The sequence below is a fragment of the Sarcophilus harrisii genome, chromosome 3 (assembly GCF_902635505.1).
Source record: "Sarcophilus harrisii chromosome 3, mSarHar1.11, whole genome shotgun sequence".
NCBI classification, from domain to species: domain Eukaryota; kingdom Metazoa; phylum Chordata; class Mammalia; order Dasyuromorphia; family Dasyuridae; genus Sarcophilus; species Sarcophilus harrisii.
In genome coordinates, this window is record NC_045428.1 from 546,629,295 (window position 1) to 546,635,836 (window position 6,542).

Sequence of the window (6,542 nt, forward strand, 5' to 3'; positions counted from 1 at the left end):
AGCTATGTGATCCTAGCCAAGTTTGTTTGAGTTTTCTGATCTATAAGATGAGCTGAAGAAGGACATGCAAACCACTTTATTTTCTTTGCCAAAAAACCCCCCACAAATGGGGTCAAAAAGAGTTAGATATGATTTAAAATGTTGTTTGGGATAGAGGGAAGGGTAGGAATAAGATCCTTAGAGTTTATGGGGATGCATCCCTACACTAAGAAACTTATTGGCTGTATAATTTTAGGCAAGTCCTCTTTCTAAGACTGAGTTTTCTCATCTTTAAAATGGATATAATCTTTTTTTTTAATAATAGCTTTTTATTTTGAAAATATATGCAAAGATAGTTTTCAACAGTCACCCTTGCAAAACCTTGTGTTCCAAATGTTTCTCCACCTTTCTCCCCACCTCCTCCCCTAGACAGCAAGTAATCCAATATAGGTTAACATGTACAATTCTTCTATACAAATTTCCACATTTATCATGCGGCACAAGAAATATCAGATCAAAAAGGGAAAAAAAAGTGAGAAAAAAAAAAAAACCAAGCAAACAACAGAAAAGGTGAAAATACTATGTTGTGATCTACATTCAGTCCCCACAGTCTTCTTTATGGCTACAGATGACTCTCTCTATCACAAGATCATTGGAACTGGCCTGAATCATCTCACTGTTGCAAAGAGCCACATCCATCAGAATTATCATATAATCTTGTCGCTGTGTACAATGTTCTCTTGGTTCTACTCACTTCACTTAGCATCAGTTCATGTAAGCCTCTCCAGGCCTCTTTGAAATCATCCTGCTGATCATTCTTGCAGACAATAATATTCTATAACATTATATATTATAACTTATTCAGCCATTCTTCAACTGATGGGCATCTACTCAGTTTCCAGTTTCTTGCCCCATTTTTGCACATGTGGGTTCTTTCCCCTTTTTTATGATTTCTTTGGGATTCAGATCCAGTAGAGACACTGCTGGATCAAAGGGTATGCACAGTTTGATAACCCTTTGGGCAGAATTCCAAATTGTTCTCCACAATGGTTTGATCAGTTCACAACTCCATCAATTTATTAGTGTCCCAGTTTTCCCATATCCCCTCCAACATAATCTTGTAAATAGCAATCATTTCTGTTTTGGCCAGAAATCCTGAGGGTCTTCCTCCCCCAGACTGGATTTTTTGGATTTTGTGACTAGGTAATAGAGGCCATTTTAAAATTTCATTTCTTTCTTACTTAGCCTCAGTCACTGAATGGGCAGTTGCTTTAGTCAAACTGAAACCTGTCAAAGACCTTAGCTTTTAAAGACCAAAGTATCCCACTATATCCAGGGTCATCTCCAATTGTCTTGATCTATATCTTGCCACTGGATCCAGATGGCTCTAGAGGAAAAAGTGAGGCTGGTGACTTTGCACAGTCCTCCCTCACTTTAATCCAATTCATTTGCATGCATGGCATCATCTATCCAATGTCACAGTCTTCTTCAAGAATGAAGGACAAACTATAACCTCTGTGAGTAGAGCTGCCCCATTGGGCAACATAGCTCCCCTCCCATCCTTCCTCTCTTATTACCTTCAGGTGCTTTGCCCAAAGGGATGATTTTTTTTTTTTTTTTTTTTTGATTGTTGAAACCTCCTCAAGATATCTTGGGTTTACCAGCAAGATTTTGTTAAAGACCATACTTAAAACTCAAATCAGTCTGGCTGTCACTGATTGGCCAACAATAGGTCTCAGGCCAAGCCCCACTTAGTCGTAGTTTGGCCCCTGATTATCTCAGAGTGAATGGAAATAACAATTGTTTCTATTTTGGCCAGAAATTCTAAGAAATTCTTCCCCTCCCAGAATGGATTTTTTTGTTTTGTGAGGAGGTAATAGAAGTCATTCTTTGTCTTATTTCTTTCTTAACTAACCTTAATCATTGAATGCTCAGTTGCCTCAGTCAAACCTCAGTTTGATTTGTCAAAGACCATAGCTACCAAAGTATCTCACTTCATCCAGGGCCATCTCCAATTGTCCCAATCTATTACTTGCTACTGGACCCAGATGACTTTGGAGGAGAGAGGTTGATGACTTTGCTAAACCCTCCCTCACTTAAATGCAATTCACTTGCCTGTCCCGGCATCCTCTCCCTGAAGTTACAATCTTTCTCTAGAACAAAGGACAAACAACAATCTTGTGTTATTCCCTCCCAGATGAAGGTAGGAGAAAGTGACTTGGGAGCTTTAGAGTGCTAAGGAAGATTCGGCTATTGTTATGCATTTTCCAACAAAAGGTATTTGTGTTTTGAGAGATCCACATAAACCTTGGCTGGAGAGAACCAGAACCTGGCCAGGAAGTGCCTAGAACTTCCCGAGTTCCCGCTTCCCCCACTACAGATGAGTCCCTTGAACAATGGTGTTCCCCTACTGAGTAAGAGTAAATCTTCCGTCCTGAACCTCTGATCTCATCCTAGAATAATAATGATAGCTTAATTATATAGCGCTTTCCAGTCATGGAGCAATAATAATAATAAGAATAACTAATATTTACATGTGGATTTAAGATTTGCAATATGATGAACATACATTGTCTAACTCAATCTTGATGATTTTCCAGATAAGGAAACTAAGGCTGAGAGAAGCAAATGAATGAGGGATTTGAATCCATATCCTCCTGACCTCATTCTATCCACTGTGCCACCTAAGTGCCTTAAAAAAAAAACAAATAAAAAAAAAGTCTTTAGATTTTAAATGCCACCAAGCAATTTCTTCCCAATATTGGGCTTCTTGTGGCAGCAAATACCTGGAATCCCTGCTAATGGGAAAAGTGAGGCTAGTGGATTATTTGAGAGCAAGAGTTCTGAGATAGCGGGAATTAAAATCAGTTGGGTGGCCACACCAATTCCAGCACCAAGTCAGGGAGTTGATGGGAGCTAGGAAGTTTGGACTGCTAGGTGGCTCAGTGGATATAGTCTGGAGTAAGAAAGATTTGAGGACAAATGTAAGCTCAGACACTTACTTATTAGCTGTTTAACTCTGTGCAAATAAATCACTTACCTGCTCTCTGCCTCAATTTCCTTAACTGTAAAATTGAGATAATTATAATGCCTACTTCCTATGCTTGTAGTGAGGATCAAATGGGATAACATTTGTACAGTGTTTAGTACATAGATTCTTTTAAAATGCTTATTCTTCTCACCTCTGTTTCTTTCCCTACCTTGTGAGTCTTAATTTGCTCATCTACAAAATGGAGATAATAGCACCAGAAGGGACCTAAAAGACAATGCTAGTCCAAACACCTCATTTTACAGATGAAGAAATTGACATCTAAGGTGATTATGAGAAATTTGCCCAAGATCACTCCCATTTTAAGTAACACAGTTTGGATTTGAACCTAGGTTCTGTGATTTACAGAACAAAGGCTTTTTCATGGTATCATTATGTGACTCAAATGAGATTGAATTGGTAAAATGCTTCAAAAATTTTAAAGCCCCACATGTAAGTTATTGTGAATATTGTTATTATCCCTCATTTTTCAGATAGGAAACTGCAAACTGGACAAGTGGAATAACTTGATCAATTGGCCAAGTCAGCTAAGTATAGCCAGGATTTTAATGCAGGGTTCTTGCCTGATTTCATCAACTACACATAGTAGGTGCTTAATGATGAATGAAATTAGATCCTCATATAATAATCTATTGCTGAACTATTCAATTAACTTTTTAATGTTCCCTGAAAAAGACCTTTTTCCTGTCCTCCCAGATTTCCCTTTCTCAGGCAATTCTCTATTCTGATTATAATTTGTTATTTTACTGGGTATTCCTTACTTAGGTGAAACCATAGGTCTGGGGGTTATAGAGAGAGAGAGAAAGAGAGAGAGAGGAAGAGAGAGAGAGAGCAAGAAAAGAAATGCCATAAGGAAATCATAGACAAGAAAATCCCAGAATACATCAAAATACTTACAGTAGCATATATTTGAGAGTGGTAAAGGACAGAAAACAAAGTAGATGACTATTCATTGAGAAATGGCTGATTGGTCTTTAAAACAATTTTGTTATATAAAAAAAATATATAATATTTAACATTAATTTTTAAATTTTTGAATTCCTTTTGAATTCCAAAGAATTGAATTCTCTCCCTCCTTCCCCTCTTTTCTCTTTGAGAAGGCAAGCGATTTGATGTCTATTATACATGTACAGTCATGTATAGCCATGCTGTGAAAGAACTGGTCTTTGGAAGTAAGGGAATATTCCTGTGCTCTAAGAAAGGATCAATTATGATGAATACAGAGAAACATTAAAAGACTTACATGGACTGGTACAGTGTGAAATAAGCAGTGCCAAGAAAAACAGTTTACACAACAACTATAACAATGTAAACAAAAAGAATAACCACAAAACAATTAAAAGTAATTGTAGCAGAATGACAAAGAACAATTGTGCCTCTAAAAGAAAAGATGGGAAGACTTTGCTCCTTTGTACTGCTCCTTTGCAGAGAGATAGAAAGACCACGGTGTTGGATATGACATGTTTTCGGTTTTTTCTCCCATGCATTAATAGGTTTTGCTAATTTCTTCATCTCTTTTTCCTTTTTTTTTTTCTTAAATATTATTTGCTCTTTTTAGGAAGGGAATGGGAGGAACTTTAAGAGAAATTTAGGTTATGTAACAACAAAATGTCAATGCAATTTTTACTTTTTTTTTTTATTATAGTAACTTTTTATTGACAGAATCCATGCCAGGGTAATTTTTTTTACAACATTATCCCTTGCACTCACTTCTGTTCCGATTTTTCCCTCCCACCCTCCACCCCTTCCCCTAGATGGCAAGCAGTCCTATATATGTTGAATATGTCCTAGTATATCCTAGATACAATGTATGTGTGCAGATCCAAACAGTTTTCTTGTTGCACAGGGAGACTTGGATTCAGAAGGTAGAAATAACCCCGGGAAGAAAAACAAAAATGCAAACAGTTTACATTCATTTCCCAGTGTTCTTTCTTTGGGTGTAGCTGCTTCTGTCCATCATTGATCAATTGAAAGTGAATTAGGTCTCTTTGTCAAAGAAATCCACTTCCATCAGATTACATCTTCATACAGTATCGTTGTTGTTGACATATATAATGATCTCTTGGTTCTGCTCATTTCACTCAGCATCAGTTCATGTAAGTCTCGCCAATCCTCTCTGTATTCATCCTGCTGGTCATTTCTTACAGAACAATAATATTCCATAACATTCATATACCACAATTTATTCAGCCATTCTCCAATTGATGGACATCCATTCAGTTTCCAGTTTTTAGCCACTACAAAAAGGGCTGCCACAAACATTCGTGCACATACAGGTCCCTTTCCCTTCTTTATAATCTCTTTGGGATATAATCCCAGTAGTAGCACTGCTGGGTCAAAGGGTATGCACAGTTTGATAACTTTTTGAGCATAGTTCCAAACTACTCTCCAAAATGGTTGGATTCGTTCACAACTCCACCAACAATGCATCAATGTCCCAGTTTTCCCGCATCCCCTCCAACATTCATCATTATTTTTTCCTGTCATCTTAGCCAATCTGACAGGTGAGTAGTGGTATCTCAGAGTTGTCTTAATTTGCATTTCTCTGTTTAATAATGATTTGGAGCATCTTTTCATATGAGTGGTAATGATTTCAATTTCATCATCTGAAAATTGTTCATATCCTTTGACCTTTTATCAATTGGAGAATGGCTTGATTTCTTATAAATTAGAGTCAGTTCTCTATATATTTTGGAAATGAGGCCTTTATCAGAACCTTTAACTGTGAAGATGTTTTCCCAGTTTGTTGCTTCCCTTCTAATCTTGTCTGCATTAGTTTTGTTTGTACAGAAGCTTTTTAATTTGATGTAATCAAAATTTTCTATTTTGTGATCAACAATGGTCTCTAGTTCTGCTTTGGTCACAAATTCCTTCCTCCTCCACAAGTGCAATTTTTACTTAAAAAACAACAATAACAACAAACGATTCCGTTAGACAGGTAGTGAGAGTTTATTCTTCCCATTTTACAGATGAGGTGAAAAGAGCTGAAGCCCAAGGAGGAGAAGCAACTTTTCTCCCATTACGGGATGTGGAGCTGTAAGGGGGTCTTTAGTCTGACCCCAGTTCATAGAGGAGAAAGCTGGGGGTCAGAGGTGTTTTTCAAGATCACAAAACACGCCATCTAGGCAGGATTCGAAGCTTCCATCCACTAAGCTTCTCTGCGGCAAAACGCCAAAGCCCTTTATAAATTCACCCCCGAGTAAATGGAGCAGCCCCTGTTTTGAACCCAGGTTCGCACTATCTCAAGTACCTTTAAAGAAAGGACCAATAACCCCCTCCAACCCCCCAATTCCAATGCATTGTGGTACAGTCCATGGCCGAAGGGCGCCCCCAAGCTTCCACACATGGTACCGTCAGGGACTCTGGGCCGGTTTCTTTCCCAGCCTCCCAGTCCGGAGCCAACTTCCGGGCTAGGGATGCTGAGGCGTGATTGGCTTTCGTTTAGTCGAGCCTGGCCGGCCATTGGCAGGTGAGTGGGGAGGGGGCGGGCGGAATGAAAGGAACCGCGCCCCCT